This window comes from Chrysochloris asiatica, unplaced genomic scaffold (genome assembly GCF_000296735.1).
Source record: "Chrysochloris asiatica unplaced genomic scaffold, ChrAsi1.0 scaffold00189, whole genome shotgun sequence".
Lineage (NCBI taxonomy): Eukaryota > Metazoa > Chordata > Mammalia > Afrosoricida > Chrysochloridae > Chrysochloris > Chrysochloris asiatica.
The window spans coordinates 1,883,673-1,901,440 of NW_006408707.1; the positions used below are offsets into that span (position 1 = coordinate 1,883,673).

A 17,768-nucleotide genomic window follows, 5' to 3' on the forward strand; every position below is an offset into this window, starting at 1 on the left:
CATGTCTTTGTAACTCCCAGCAAACAACTTTTTCCTGATGGGTGTAGGCAAGAGATGGTGGTGAAAGATGCTAATGGAGTGCATGATTCTAATTTGAGTGTTGTTGTTGTTGTTGTTAAGTGCCATCGAGTCAGTGCCAAACCCTAGCAACCCTCTATAGGGTTTCTGAGGAATAGCTGGTGAGCTTGAACCACTGACCATGCAGTTCAAATGGCTTTGCAGTCTGGTGTATTGACCCACAGCACCACACCAGGATTTGAGTGTTAGCAGGATTAATTGTGACTGGAAAATATCAGAACTCTAATGTGTATAAAATGAGCCATCTCAGCAGCAGAAACAGGGAACTTCACTACCATAAGAAGAAAGAGACAGGAGTGGAGCACATCTTTAGGCCCCTGAGATACTTGAGCATTGAACTTCTTTGACCCAGGGACAGAAAGCTGTTACACCAGGAGTGGCAAAGGCACCGTAGCAGCAGAACTAAGAGCCAGGGCACAGCACAGCATGGTGGACTTCCTGGCCTATGGAGCAAATAAAGCTGAGTGACTTTGGACTAGAGGCTTGCTTACAGAGTGGGGTCCCTCCAAGCACTTAATTGGGGAAATTAAGTTTGCTGACCCACAGAGCTAGAGCTGCGTGCCTTTGGACTGAGGGTTCTGGTTGAGTAGTATGCCCTGTAAACATTTATCAACACCCCTAAAAGAGCTTTGTAACATTGCTAAAGCAGTGCAGAGGCCAAACCAAGGAGCCAAGAGCCACAGAGAAGCCTGACTTGGGGCACTGCAGAGGAGAGGCTGTCTTGGCTGTAAGAACTGTGCCCTTAACATTTATAACACTGAGCTGTAACCTGTTAGATTCCCTAATGAATTCCATAGCTGTGAGTGGCGTATCTGAGTTCTTTGTGACCTTGGCAATGAATTATTGAACTAAGCTGAGTAGAGAGTGCTGTGGGGGGAATAATTGGTGTCATTTTTTGCTTAAGGATACTTGTGATTGCATTTAGGACCCTCCCAGGTAATCTAGAGAATCTGTCCATCTCCAATTCCTTAATTTAACCACATCTGCAAGGATGTGTTTTTCATGTAAACTAAAATTTGCAGTTTCTAAATATTAGGTCTTGATAAAGAGCCAATAATACTGAAGGAAGAAGTTCAAGGTACACTGAAGGCATTGGCAAAGAACAAAACTCTTGGAATTGATGGACCAAATATTGAAGCCTTTCAGCAAACTGATGCAGCACTGGAGTTATTCACTCATCTATGCCAAGAAATTTGGAAGACAGTTACCTGGCAACCTGATTGGAAGAGATCTATAATTGTGCTTTTTCCAAAAAGAAGTGACCTAATGGAATGTGGAAATCAATGGACAGTATCATTAATATCACATGCAAGTAAAATTTTGTTAACAATAATTTTAAAATGACTGCAGCAGCCCATTAACAGGGAACTACCAGAGGCTCAAGCCAGATTCAGACATAGATGTGGAATGAGGGATATCATTGCTGATGTCAGATGGATCTTGGTTGAAAGCAGAGAATACCAGAAAGATGTTTACCGGTACTTTATTAACTATGCAAAAGCTTTCAGCTGTGGATCATGACAAGCTATGGACAACATTGCAGAGAATGAGTATTCCAAAACACTTAATTGTGCTCATGGGGAACCTGTACAGAGAACAACAGCCAGTCGTTTGAACAGAACAAGGGAACACTGAATGATTTAAAATCAGGAAGGGTGTGTGCCAGAATTTTAGTCTTCCACCGTACTCAATCTCTCTGCTGAGCTCATTATCTGAGAAGTTGGATAATATGAAGAAGAACATGACATCAGGATTGGAGGGAGACTCATTAACAACCTGTGATATGCAGATGATACAACTTTGCTTTTTGACAGCAAAGAGGATTTAAAATACTTATAATGAAGATCAAAGACCACAGCTTTCCATATGGGTTGCAACTCAATATGAAGAAGACAAAAGTCTTCATCACTGGACCAATAAATAACATTATGATAAATGGAGAAAAGATTAAAGTTTTCAAAGACTTCATTTTGCTTGGATCCACCATCAATACTCATGGAAGCAACAATCAAGAAATCAATTGATGTATTGCATTTAGCAAATCAGCTACACAAGACCTTTTTAAAATGTTCAAGAGCAAAGATGTCAGTTTGAGGACTAAAGTACTCCTGCTCGGAGCCATGGAATTTTCATTAGCCTCACATGCATGTGAAAGTTGGACTATGAGTAGGAAAGACTGTAGAAGAATTTATACATTTGACTTACAATGTTGGAGAAGAATAATGAAAGTGCCATGGACTGCTAGAGGAAGAAACAAATCTGTTTTGGAAGAAGTGTAACCATAATGCTCCTTAGAAGCCAAGATGACCAGACTTCATTTCTCATAGTTCAGACATTTTTCAGGGGGGACCAGTCACTGGAAAAGGACAATGCTTGGTAAAATGGAGGGTCAGCAAAAAGCTGGAGATCCAGTGATGAAGATTGGCACAGTGGCAGCAGCAATGGGCTAAGCATAGCAGCATTTGTGAGGAAACGTTCAGTATTTCCGTCTGTTGTACATACAGTGTCTATGGGCCAGAACCAACTTGATGGCATCTAACAACAGCAATATCTGGGGCAGGGGGACATCATTCAGCCTACTATAGATACTTTTTATATTCCAGATTCTGTGTTGGCAGTGGTGGTGGTGTACCATGGAATCGGTTCCCACTCTGCATAGGGTTACTGAGGTTGTAAATCTTTACGGGAGCAGAAAGCTTGATCTTTTTCTCACCTTCTGCTGGTAGTTTCAAACTGCTGACCTAGAAGTTAGCAACCAGACTCGTAACCACTACGCTACCAGAGCTCCTTAGATTCTGTTGTTGTTGTTGTTGTTGTTGTTGTTTTGAAGTGCCATCGAGTTGCTTCTAACCCATAGTGACCCTGTATAGGGTTTCCAAGGAGCAGCTGGTGAACTTGAACTGCCGACCTTGCAGTTCAAACGGCTTTGCGATCTGATGCATTAACCCTCAGCACCACATCAGGATTCTGTGCTAGGGCCTAAATAATAATTGTGGCGCTGTGGGCTAATGCGTCAGACTGCAAAGTCATTTGAACTACAAGGTCGGTGGCTCAAGCTCACCAGCTGCTCCTTGGAAATCCTATACAGGGTCACTATGGGTCTGAATCGACTCGAAGGCACTTTAAAGCAACAACAACTATATTGTCAGGTGCTGTGTTATGTGCTTTTCATGCATTTTCTCACTAAGGAAGAAATTTGACATAAATTTACAAAACAAGTTTGCTGTGATCCTGTAGGATAATGCACTGGACTGCATGTTTGGTTTAAACTGTAGGGTCAGTGGTTCAAATTCACCAACTGCTCCTTGGAAATCCTGTATGGGATTGATATGAGTTAGAATTGACTCATTAGCACTTAAGAATAATCTAAGTAATCTTGCTTGAATTGTTTGTTAGACATTAAAATTGATAAAATTGTGAATTCCTTTTGGGAAGAGAGCTGACTAACCCATATGTATATCCCCTTGGTGATAGGGACATAATGACATTGTTTACAAACATTAAGAAATGTAACTTTCACAAAATCCCTACAGATAGGTATTGGTGCGTCCATTTTATAAAAGAGTTTTGGAGAAGTTGTTTTCCTCCATAAACACATTTTTCCATCTTTTGAGTATCTGATAATTATTTCCATAATCAGTAGTTGATTTTGTTCATAAAACAGTAAAATTTAATAGTTTTCTGCTATAACTAAATGTCTTCTGTATATTATTATTATGTAATGTTCTAACCATGTACAGTCTACTTTTCTTTCTTCTTTTTTACTGTTTTGAGAGTCTGGTTTCTCATGGATTAAGTCTGCAGTGGGAAGAAGTCTAAATGGTGCAGAATATTTTGATACTTCCTTGAAACGTCAGCTTTTTCCCTGAAGTGCCTAAAAATGAGCACCTCTAGTCTTTTGTGCAGCTTTTTTTTTTTTTTTTGAGCATCAGATTTTGTTTAACTAATTGATATGTTGAATCTTATGAATAATCATGTTCCCTTTTTTACATCTTATGCCACTTGCAGAAGCTTTTCAGGACTGATTCTTACAAATTTCTTCTTGTTGACTCTGGCATCCCTGACTTTATCACTTTCCTACCCACATTTTTCACCCTTCTTGCCTCTTTCAAATATTTGTTTTATAGTTCTGTGTGCATTTCTAGTAGAATAGAGAAACATAAAGTTAGGCTCTTAATAATTATGAATTACGTGAATGCCTTGTTTTTCTTCCCTTTCTGCTTTACAGTATTCTTCCCACATGCTTAACTCTAGCCACTAATTCAATCAATGATTCCTTGAGGATATATCACTTTCACTGACTTGGTTGTACTATTTCCTTTGATATTTTCTTTCACCCTTTTCTAAGCATGACGTGGCATTGAACTGTCATAACTTTTCCCAAAACCCCAAATGGCCTACGTGTGTTGTGTATCTGATGACCTATGCTTACAAAAGATCAGAAAAGAGAATTTATGCTCTAACTTTTTCTTATATAAAATTCTTTAAATACAAAGGCAGAGTGCATGATGCTTTCAGAATTCCTAAAAGCACAAAACTGACTCCAAACATGTTTACATGACCTCCTTTTCAAATATCAGGAATTGGGGCATTACTCTTGTCTCTTTATTCCACTAACCACTTTTGAAAATAATAAACTGCCTCTCCAAATCTCAGTCTTGCTTCTTCCTCACATACCAGAATGTTCCTTTATTCCTTTGACAGAAGTGTTTTCTGTGTAGAGCTGAATTTTTAAAACTGTTACTTCATTTTGCTACATGGTTTGTTGATTTGCAGACAGAACTGTAACTATGATAATCAACAGTAGAGTATTTAGAAATATGCCAGAGATGCACTGTTCGTTTTGATTTATAGTTTAGAATAACATAAAGCTGTGTGCTGGGATTGGAAATGTTGCTTATTCCTGCTGCCTGTCAGACGTGATGTTGTCTACAGAGGTACCCACTGTCAGAAACAAATAGTGAAGTGTGTCTTCTCCTTTTCCTGTACTAACTTACCATCTTGTTTTTGCAACTTCTGCAAGGATATAATGGGTAATGCTTCTCCACAATGGTTTCTGTTCATCTTTCACACTGGTTTCATTTGCTTTCTACCACTCTTTCTTTGAGCAAAGAGATGTGGTTTTTCTTCATAAGGAGAGACATATGACTAGTCCAGCCAAAGACACCTGGAGTTTAGTGGTTGTGGCATATCAGGACTTGAGCTGCTAAATACCTTTATTTAGTGCATTGATAACAATCCTGTATTCATTGATTTAATAATAATAATGGATATAAAAGGAATACCATGTTTTCTAAGAGTTAAACTTACAAATACATATTGTTGTTAAGTGCCATAGAGTTGGTTCTGACTCATAGCAACCCTATATCGGGTTTCCAAGGCTTTTTTTTTTTTTTAAATCTTTGTGTTAGCAAAGATTTATATTTCTGCCATGGAGCAGCTGGCAGGCTCGAACCTCAGATCTTGAGATTCGCAGTCCAGTGTTTATCATATTGAGCCCCACTGTGCTCCATACAAATATATAAGGGACTTCAAAATGTTAATGAGAAATATAATTAAAAGATAAAGGAATTTTTTTCTGTTAACATTTTAAAACCTCCTTATGTGGAAGAAAGTGGGAGTAAACAGGAGGAATACCAGAGTATTGGAAGCAAGTTATATATATATATTCAGCAGTGAAGATCCGTAAGCCTCAAAGGGTTCAGATAAGATCAGTAAGGTCAAATTTACATAGGTGCCTGCATTCATCAGGCCTTTGTGACCCTTCTTATTTTCTCTTACTGAATACATATATAGTTTAGTTTGTTCCACTGTCTACTTATTACGGCTCCCTAATATAGAACTCCATCCTCTTCTCTTTAAAGAAAAGAAAGAAAACCTAAACCAGCTGAACTATCCCATTCTTCGGATTGCAGGATTAATTACTTGTATGTAATCTGTATTTAAAATTACCATGTAAAAATTATTTTATTACTTTTTATTCAGACCTAAAAATTACAATAATAAAAATTAATGACAAATAATTTATCTGTAAAACTAAAACTAGTCTTAAAGAAAAATACTCTATTAATTTTAAAAATTGAAAAGGCAAAGTTCAGGTTTCCTGAAAATGAATGCTTAAATCATTTGGGAAACATTTGAAATGAAGAACACTGACCTGCTTTACTTTGTATCTTCGTACAGCTATTTAACTATAACATTTCAAAGATCAAATTAGATGCCCTTGTCCTACATTTTAAAATAACAAACAAAAAAAAATTATTATTATTTTTTTTTGCCATATTGTTGAAACCATTTTCTTAACATTTTGAACGGTACAGTGAGATATTTAGAATCATCGTTGGTTAAAAGGAAACCTATCTTTTGACTTTTACAAATTGTTTTTACCTACTACGTTTGATAGTCTTCTGAGAATTTGACTTATCCAAAAAGAGATTCTCTGCCTTCCCAAGTGAGAAGGAATGTTTTGTCAGCATCTTGTCTGAGTTAACTCCTTGGCTGTGCAGGTCATGGGAGGTCTGTGTTGAACATCAGTCTTTGGCTGCATCACAAAACTGGTATTGAAGCACAGGCCAATTCCCAGAGTACAAGGGTTAAAGAGGCAATTAGTCACTACAAAGCCAAGTTGTGCTGTCTTCTGCTAAGGAAGTACTTAACTCTTTCATGAACGATGCCTGGAATCTCATCTGCTAGGGCTTTTCTATTCCACTAAAACAAATTAGTCTTAGTCATTATATGTTAAATGCAAGCTAAAAGCATGTGTGTATGATGTCTATCAAATAAAGACTGTAACATTATTTATAGCAGGGTAAAGGGAGGAGGGGAAGTAGGTAATTATTAATTATATGTTTAATATTTCACCTAAAGTTCAAATTTATGTCATGTAATTTCATATTCATTTTAGCTATTTGGAAGTATAACAAGCGTCTATGAAACATTTCTGACTTTGAAATAATTTTGACTTTACTACTAAAGCTCTTAGTTAATATTAAGTGGGAGCTTTTGGTGCTTACCAGAATGTGCTTGAAATATTGTGAAGAAAGTGATGGTCACTGACGAATTACAGTGAGCTAAACTGGAACATGGTTTTGTAAGTTTTTGTATTCTTTTGTTTTAAAGGCCTGAGCTTTAGCTGCTGCTTAGGTGTGTTACATGTGGTGGTGATGATGGTGGTAGTGTGCCCTGGAGTCGGTTCCTACTCATAGCGACCCTGTATAGGGTTTCCAAGGCTACAGATCTTTATAGGAGCAGAAAAACCTCATCTTTTGCCTGCAGAATGGCTGGTAGTTTCAAACTGGCCTTTAGGTCAGCAGCCCAACTTGTAACCACTACGCTACCAGAGCTCCTTGTTACATGTTGTTGTTGTTAGGTGCCATCGAGCTGGTACCGACTCATAGTGACCCTATGCACAACAGAATGAAACACTGCCTTGTCCTGGGTCAACCTTACAAGTGTTGCCATGCTTGAGCTCACTGATGCTGCCACTTTGCCATTCCATCTAGCTGGGGTCTTCCTCTTTTTTCTGACCCTCTGCCTTACCGAACATGATATCCTTGTCCAGCGACTGCTCCCTCCTGACAATATGTCTGAAGTATCAAAGACGAAGTTTGGCCATCCTAGCTTCCAAGGAGCTAGGATATTGTAATTTTCTCTTCTGCCTTCTATCTTAAAATATGCCAGAATACCATAAAGATAGTACCTGCATTAAACGTATCAAAGTCATGAAGACTCTAGATTTTGATACATTCCCCTAGATTTACTGTCTAGAAGTTGATGGAACCCTAAAAAGAGTAAAGGAATGGAGGAGGTTTCTTAACTTTTCATACTTCCTAGTAACTGCATTTTTTTCCCCATTGAGGAGTTGGCAAAGCCATTTTTTGGTGGTTTTTTGTTTTTATACATTTTTTTTTCCTCTTTTCCTTTTAGCATTCCCTTTAGTCTTCAAATTGACCATCTTCAGTACATTATTAATAGCTATTAGGGTAATATTATGATTTTTCTGCCCTTAGGTACAAACATTTACATCAATAATAATAATACAAATAAATAGCCAATTCATAAATGTTATAAGTATTATATACATATATTTATAATAATGTGGCTTTCTAATGATACCTTTTGATACTTATAATACATTTTTTCCACTGTTTAAAACACCAAATAAATAAATAAAAGTTTTGCACCCTTTTCCTGTTTCTTGTATATTCTGAGGAATGATTAGAAAGTTTAACTTAGCTTGTTATATAATGGTTGATGTCATTATGCTAGAAGGATGGAACAATGACTGATATTAAAAGCAGGATTTTTGGATAAATCTATCTGAAATTTTAAAGCTGGAGCCAGATTTGTCACAATTTGTTAGTTCTCCTCCAACCCAATTGCCCTTTGGAAAAATCTTTTTAACCATTTGGTTTCTTAAACATAAAATGTGTATTTATATATGTATATATATATCTATCTATCTATATCTATCTATCTATCTATCTATCTATCTATCTATCTATCTATATATATATATATATATATATATATATATATATATATGACTTATTCTGTCTGTGTCAGAGTACTCTAAGAAGCATTCAAATTACATTAAAAACATGTTTAGTTATTTACTTGAGAAACAATACTTTAGGAGAGCTGGTTTGCAAGGTCATTCCTAAATATAATAAAAAAATATTATTTTGCTGTTGTTTGGTAATTAATTCCTTTTTCAATGCTGAATCCTACTTATTCTCCAGTTAGGAAGTCTCTGATGTTAGATGTTATTGTTAAGTACAAGGGAGTCAGTTCCGACTCACAGCAACCCTGTGTAGGGTTTTTAAGGAGCAGATGGAGGTTTTGAACTGCCAACCTTTCAGTTTGCAGTCCAGATTATCCTGGGTGGGCCAGAATGCTTCTTAGAAGCCAAGATAGCCAGACTTCATCTCTCATACTTTAGACTTATTATCAGGAGGAACCAGTCCCTGGAGAAGGACATCACAAAGTGGAGGGTCAGCAAAAAACAGGAAGAACCCCAAGAGGTGAATTGTCACAGTGGTAGCACTTATTCGCTCAAGCCTGACAATTGTGCGGATGACGCAGGATCAGGCGGTGTTTAGTTCCATTGTTCATAGAGTTACTATGAGTCAGAATAATCTCAACAACAATGACAATGTTAGAGATGCTCAAGGAATAAGGTGGTTCAGGGAGAATCTACAAATGACTGCATCTTCTCCTTCCTCTTTACATCAAAGGTTGTTAACACCTCTGTTGGCCAAGATTCAAATCCATAAAACTTAAGTTCCAATAGCATTTCAGTTTATTAAGCAGCTCTTTTTTCCAGTCCCATTTGAACAAACATACTACTATTCTTGTTTTGTTACCTTTCATTATCTCTCTATGTGGCAAAACATGAGTTCTCTACTGTTTAAGTAGCAAATGACTAAATTAATCTCAGATTCACTAATCAGATATAGGGTTTCCAGAGAATAACACGTGGTAAGTGAGAACTTAATGAGTGTCCCAAGATAATTGTTGTTAATGGTGGAGCTAGTGACATTTTGCCTTTCACTCCTAGTCTTTGCCCCTGTGGTATATTGTAAAAAACACTTTTGAATTTTAATTGCAAATTTTCCTTTAAAAAAACAAAACTTGCTTGTACTAAATATCTCTTCTTGGAGAGTACCTTTAGATGTTTGTATAAAAACTGATTTAACTGCATATTTGGTACTATGTTTTTAATGGGATAGAAAAGAATTTACAGAAATTTATACTATAAAACACAAAAGGCACAGGACATATTATTTTAATACCATATATTGCTTTCCCCAAGTACTATCTCATTTATCACCTATGGGCAGTTAACTTCAAGAGAAAAATAACTATTGCATGTTATTTCTATAAGTTTCGAGTAGTGTGTAACTAGAAAAACTATCAATAAATGAAATGCTCATGAATGAAACTGTATTCAAATATAAGGAAAAATATACTATTAATAAATTCCTGTTTTGATTCAGCTTGTAAATGCTTTGTTGTTGTTGTTATGTGCCGTGGAGTTGGTTCTGACTCATAGCGACACTGTACAGGGTTTCCGAGGCTGTAAATCTTTACGGGAGCAGAAAGCCTCATCTTTCTCCCGCAGAACAGCTGGTAGTTTCGAATTGCTGACCTTGCGCTCGCAGCCTGATTCGTAATCACTATGCTACCAGAACTTACTTGTAATTGCTTACTTGTAAGTTTATCTTTTCTTTTTTATATATACATAGAAATCTTTCATATAGTGTATTATTTTAAAGCAAGGTATACCTGTAAATCATGCCCGTTCATTGCTGCTCTGTGATTGGATTATTCTTCAGTAAAACTCGATTCAAGGCTCTAAAAAAATCAATCTAGAATCATTATTCTTTCTGTAAGATGTCAAATTATATTTTGGTGACTTCTGCAATCATTTAAATGACCCATATATAAAAGTTAGTCGGGATGAACTTTGGCAGTACAGAATCATACTAAATTTACATCCTTGTTACTCTGTTTAGTATATGGTAAAACCTTTTTATTTCTTTCTCATTTGTATATTTGGGGTTTATTTTTATTTGCATGGTTATTTATTTTTGCTGCTTCTTATATCTTACTCACTTTCAAGCTGTACAGCAGAGGGTGGCTAGCTTAGATGTAAGAAATGATGAAAACGTGGCTCTATTTTTAAAACTCTCAAACAAATCCCTTTTATGATGTGTGTGCTTTTCTCTCTTTTTGAGGTTGGATCTACATGTTTATTTAACCTTAAACATTCCTAGCTCCCTGTTGTACTTATTTACCCATTACATTATGGCACTCTTCACAGTTTTTGTTTTAAATCTGTGGGCTTGTTTTTGCCTTGTTGCATTTTCTCTCTCTCTCTCTCTCTGTTCTTAAAGATATATCCATTATTCAAATATAAAAGTGACTTAGGAAAGAACATCCTAAAGTTTACTTAAAAATTCTCCAAGTCACATACTAATGTGTCTCTAATGGGGACATTTCTTTTCACACCTCTAAGGTGATTGAGCCTGTCCTTTAAAGTGAAATTTGCAAACCAGTGTCTGGCAGCTCCAATTAGCTTCTTTTGGGTTTGAAGCACATCACAAACAGTAACAAGGTCTCCTAGGACACTCCTTTTGCAAGCAATGTAGTCATATTTCCTCATTAGTTCTTTTCAATTGTCACTAATGCCATGTTCCTGCTTTTGAGTTGGAGACAAAAAAAAATAAAAATTTGGTATGTATGTAGAACGGGGCCATTGTTTTCCATAATTCAAGGCTCTTTTGAATTCCTTTGATAGTTTTGAAGCTTACACAGCTTAATTCATTAACCTTTACCCTTCACATAAATCAGGTGATTAGGATTCTATTGCTAAGGAGACAAATTTTCCCTCCACTGAAACTAAGTAATGCATTCTTCTCGTCTTCTGTTTTTAAAATCCTATATAGCTTACAAAAGTAACATTTCTATTGTTCTTCACATTTTATCACATATTTTGGGTGCATTTTAAAGCACCATCGAAAGAAAGTGAACATAAAATGACGTCATTGTCAAAATAATTCTAGATGCTTTGGGTACTTTGGCACAGGTTTTCTGGGCCCTTTTCTGTGTTCTAAAAAGAGTTGATATATATGTACTCAACAGCTGTTACTCAAGAATTTACAATGGTACAATTCTTTTTAATTACCTTCAGAAACCTGCCAAAACATAAAAGCAAAAAATAACTCGAGTAGTGGCAATCTAGAACAAACTAAAGTATATTTAAAGAAACTTAGGACATTTGATTTTGAGAAAAATTTTATATACACCCTTATTTTATAGAAAATGATGATGTTGGGCTCTAAAGAAAGTAGATGATTTTTCTTTGGTTCCTGGAAACTGAGGTTAGAGTCTATGTCTTCCAGTTCTTAATTTTTCCTTGTTAAAACATACTTTCTCTTATTTCTCAGATCTAGGAAAGATGATTTAATCAACGTAGTTGTGTTTGATGTTCATATGCTATATTGGTATTACCTAATATTCTTTTGTGTTTTTCTCTTATCATTTCCCCATATTATGAATTCTTCCTTGATATTCTTATCAATTCTTATTTTTTCATACAAATATATTATCCTTCTGTGTTTTATACTTCCTTACTTTGTCATATATGAAGTATGGGATCTCTAACTGCACTGACTGATAGAGAATGTTGATCATATGCTATTCTAAGGTTTGGTTTTAGAGGTGATGGGGGTGGGGAAATGGAAACAACTAGAATTCAAGATCCTGAGTTTAGAGGAACTCTTGCTTTGTGCCTAGAGACCAAATTAAGTTATCACTGAGAATAATAAATACTCTCCTATGTGTCAGTTTGAATGAGAGAAAGGCTGGAGAATTAGAGGTTCTAAATCTGGCATTTGGTTTTATCATTTTCCTTCTCTCTCAAAGACTATGTCTCGCTAATAAACATTTCTCCCCTTTATTGGCTACCGTTTAAAAATATCCTTTTAAAAACAAGCATCTGTCATCAAAATGCTTAAATAATTGCTAAGATTTACCATATTCTTTGTTTTCTGGATACATACTATACAGTGAATTGGGAATTGATCTGACCTTAATATTCTAAAGGTAGGGACAAAGAGCCAAGACTCTGTAAAATACAGAATTGTTTACAGTAAATGTGGCCCACAGATTGTTGTTATGTTGTTGTTAAGGTACTTTTTATAAATGTAATCTCCAGTGTACTTTGAAAGTACAGGAGGAAAGGACAGTCACCACCCATGGTCTCTCATCATGACCTGCTGCCTGAGAAACTAGACCTAGATGAATTACAATACTTCAGGCATTAACCAAGGACATGATGTGGCCTCTCCGTGTCCACCAATTTGCAATAAGAGGTTAACACAAACCACTTCCATTTTCAACTCTCAAAACAATGCCTATTATAGCTATTTATTTTAACCACTCAGTTTTGAGTTTTTAATATTAAGAGTGTCTGTGCAGATTCATGGAACTTGGGGTTCTCTCTTCAAATATCACCCAGGAATGATTTTACATCAAATTTTGCTACAGATCTTCCCAGGACTATGTTTTTCTCTCATGAATTCTTATTTGGGTATTATATATAAGTTATTTATAACTTCTAGCATATTGGCTGTGGTTACAGAGTAATTAAAGGTATTTTGAAAACCTTATATAACTGACCTTTCAAAAACAGGGCAGAAATCCTAGGTTATTTTATGCAAAAACAAAGTGCTTTTCCCTTACAATTCTTCTTTTTCCCTTTGTCTGGAAGTATGTTGTTGTAGTTAGTAGGTGGCATCGAGTCTGTACCGACTCGTAGAAACCCTATGCACAACAGAAGGAAACACTGTCCGGTCCTGGGCGAACCTCACAATTGTTGCCACGCTTCAGCCCATTGATGCTATCACTTTTCCAGTCCATCTCACTGGGGGTCTTCCTCTTTTGCTCTGACCCTCTCCACCTTACCAAATGTCATCCTTCTCAGCAACTGGTCCCTCCTGACAATATGTCCAAAGTATGAGAGACGAAGTTTGGCCATCTTGGCCTCCAAGGAGCACTCTGGCTGCACTTCTTCCAATATAGATGTATTGGTTCTTTTGGCAGCCCATGGCACTTTGAATATTCTCCTCCAGCACTATAACTCAAAAGCATCAATTCTTCTGTGGTATTCCGTATTCATTGTCCAGATTTTGCATGCATATGAGGTTATTGAAAATACTATGTCCTCAAACTGACATCCTTGCTCTTCAACACTTTAAAAAGGTCTTGTGCGGCAGATTTGCCTAATACAATTCGTCATTTGATCTCTTGACTGCTGCTTCCATGAGTGTTGATAGTTGATCCATGAAGAATGAAGTCCTTGACAACTTCAATCTGGTAGCATAGTGGGTTATAAACTGGCTGCCAACCGCAAGGTCAGCAGTTCAAATCTACCAGTCATCCTTGGGAGACAGATGAGGCTCTCAGCACTTAACAACAACAACAACAGATGTACTGCCTCGGAAGCTTTATACAGGGTCACTGTGAGTCGGAACTGACTCCACAGCACAATACGAGCATCACCTCCATATGAATACCAGTTCATGTTGCCTATGAAATTGCATTTGTTTTGGCTTGTACGTTGAAATTGATTTGTGTTATGTGCTGTTTTTAGTTCTGTATGACTTTAAAGTTTATATGTGCTTATAACGTATCTAATATAGACTCAAGAAGTAAGGACACAAATAGTAAATTACATCTGCTTAGTGTTTTTTCCATAATCAAATATAAAATCAAGCATCTTGAACTATTTGCATAGAGCATGAGAACAAAATACAATTAATACTGTGAACTTATTTCTGCAATAAGTTATTTTTTGTGAAGGTCACACAAAATATTGGATCTTTGAGATTTCTTAGTAAGTGACTGAGGAGAGCTGTGAGATATATATCTTTAATACCAACATTTAAAAAAAATAAATTATTTTGGATTTTACAATCATCTAGGACCTTTATTTTTATTCTTAGCATGTGAAAATTACTTTTTAAAGTTGCATATAAATCATGATTCTTGTCTGTAATGTTTCATTTTTGTTTTTATCCTTTTTCATGACTTTACTTAAATGTTGCATTAAAGCAAAATGACATACGAAATTAGATTTTAAAATTTCCCTTCACAGTAAGCTGTATCAATCATAATTGCGCTGTGTTACAGTTTTGATAGTTTTCTATATAGACTTAGAAGAGTACCCATTTTACCATAAATTATTTTTAATAGCCCAAAAAAGAAGGTTTATTTGGTTATTCTGAGAAAATTTTAAATGTCCATCGTTCCATTAAAGCAAAATTGTATAAAAATATTTTTTCAAGAAAAATGTCTTCCCTCTAACTAATTTAACCTTCAATAATGAATAGTGTGGAATAAGATTGTTTGATATTTTTTGACATTTTACAAAGATACCTACAAGTAAGGCAGACAGCAAATAAAATATTTGAAGGAGATGGATACTGAGGAATTTTTTGATGGATTGCATACACAGGTATCAAATTACTTGATCCTTACTTCCTAGAAAAGGGTAATGACTCTTTTTGCTTTTACCCTTTTACTTAACTGTTATTTATAAAGATTAAAACAGTGAATGCATTGAAGGGTTTATGTGCCTATGTGTCAGTGTGACTATACAGGTTTTCTGATGTTCTAGGGACTGAGCCACAAAATGGATAGTGCTGTAAATCATTATTTTTAAAAGTTCATTCAATTCTGTGCTACAAGTTCCACTAGGACTATTAGAGCAGAGTGCACCATTCAAAACCTTTTAAGTTAAACAACAACAACAAAAAGACTTTAAATATAGTATATAGCCAGATCTATATTATAAAAGTAGCCTATTATCATGCAATAATTCATCTTAGATTTTAAGACTAAAACATTTTAAAGGTCTTATACGTACAGTAGTCTTTCATCTTTAATCTATAGAAGTTAGACTTTAAAACTTATTTTTGTTTTAAGTTGAATAATATTTAACAAAAAGAATGTGTATTTCCATGTTATCAGTCTCCATAATTAACTATTGAACCATGGGCAATAAGTATTACCCAGACACCTATAGAGACCACCATGTAAATTCTATGGTTCCATTGAAATCATTTTTATGTTATCTCATTATATAGGTGATATACAAGAGTAAGCCCAAAGTATTGCTACGTAGTCATAGAAAACTTGAATGAAAAGTATTGAAACGTGAAGCTGTTGTTTCTCAACATAGCCAAGTGTATACATTTCTGAAGGTGATGTTTCCATCTCTCTAATTCTCCCCCAAATAATTCTGAGCTCTTTGGTTTACACCACATCGAAGAGCATTTTTGGCATCCTCAAGGGACTCAAAATGTGTTCCTTTAGAAGGTTCTGTGAGTTTGGGGAACAAAAAGAAGTCTGAATGGGGCAAGATCAGGACTGTAGGGTGGATGTGGATGGAAAAAAATTTCGCCACAAAACTCTCCTGGATTTTTCTCACCAATGCAGTTTCCAGTTTTCTTAAAACTTCATAATAAGTTCCTGTGATCGTCCTGTGTTCTTTGAGAAAATCTATTGAGATTACCCCTTTGGAGTCCCCAAAACACAATTGCCTGAATTTTCTGAGCTGACCTCTCAGTCTTGAATTTAACTGGCCCAGCAGATCCCCTTAAAGGACTCTGTTTTGACTGGACCTCACTCTTCTGGACCATATTGGTAAATTCAAGACTTGTTCACAGTTACAGTTGTTACATAATATTATAGTCATTGGTTTTAATATTGCTTAAAGACTTAAGGAAAAATCAGCTTTTTTAGTTATGCCTTTTTAAAACATGAGCTCTGGTAGCATAATGGTTACGAGTGAGACTGCTAACCTCAAGGTCAGCAGTTCAAAACTACCAGCTGTTCCATGGGAGTAAGTTGAGGCTTTCTACTCCTGTAAAGATGTACAGGCTTAGAAACCCTATATCGGGTTGCTATAAGTTGGAACTGACACCACAGAACATAACCACCATCACCACCATAAATTATATATATATGGAGCTCTGGTAGCGTAGTGGTTACAAATCGGGCTACAAGCCGCAAAGTCAGCAGTTCGAAACTGCCAGATGTTCCACAGGAGAAAGATGAGGCTTTCTGCTCCCGTAAAGATTTACAGCCTCGGAAAGCCTGTGCAGGGTCGCTATGAGTCGGAACCGACTCAACGGCACATAACAACAACAACAATATATACATATATATAATCCTAAAGCACTACACCAGGAGTTCCTGACCAACATTATTATCAGTATTGAAACAAAAAGCTTTGACTCCTAATCCTTTGAAATACTTACAAAATGTATTTTAAACAATGAGATTCTTCAGTGTACTTCTAGAACAAAGTAAAAGGATCCGAAAATGTGATTCAAGTCAAGTGTGTGAAGCTTTTGCTCTTGAAAGAAGTAATCTATAGTCTGGGGGCACATACAGATATTTTCTCAAATACGTGGAATGATTTTCTCTATCCCTATCCCTTCCTCCTGCTATTGTTTTGAAATAAGACATCTAATGAATGTATTTATACTGTAAATTACCATTAAAAGGACTCTTATCAAATCCCTCCCACACAGAAGGCTTTTCCTACAATAGACCTAGCCCTACCATATATATGTTGTTGTTGTTATGTGCCGTGGTATATGACTTCTGGTGGGGTGCTGTAGGATCAGCTCTGGACTTTGAGCCACAAGTTCAGCAGTCCAAACCCACCAGCTGCTCCTTGAAAACCCTATACAAGGTCGCTCTGAGTGGGTCAGAACTGACTCATTTGGTACTTAACAACAACAAGTATATATGCATTTTTGTTATTAGGTACCACTGAATTGGTCACTCATAGTGACCCTATGCACAACAGAACAAAATACTGCCTCGTCCTGTCTCAACTTCATGAGTTCATTGTTGCTGCCACTATAATAATCCATCTCATTATGGGTCTTCCTTTTTTCCTCTGACCCTTCACTTTACCAAGCATGATGTCCTTCTCCAGGGACTGGTCCCTCCTTATAATATGTCCAAATTATGAGAGAGGAAGTCTAGCACCCTAGCTTCCAAGGAACATTCTGACTGTGCTTCTTCCAACACAAATTAGGTTGTTATTTTGGCAGTGCATAGTACTTTCATTATTCTCCAGTGCCATAACTCAAATGCATCAATTCTTC

General features: G+C 36.2%; 1 protein-coding gene across 1 annotated transcript in view; it reads left to right on the forward strand.

Annotated features, from left to right (window-relative positions):
• Positions 1-17,768, forward strand: part of FBXL17 (F-box and leucine-rich repeat protein 17) — a gene marked incomplete at its 5' end in the record, with an annotated part of 910,371 nt that overhangs the window by 604,953 nt on the left and 287,650 nt on the right. The gene's annotated exons all lie outside the window — the stretch shown is intronic.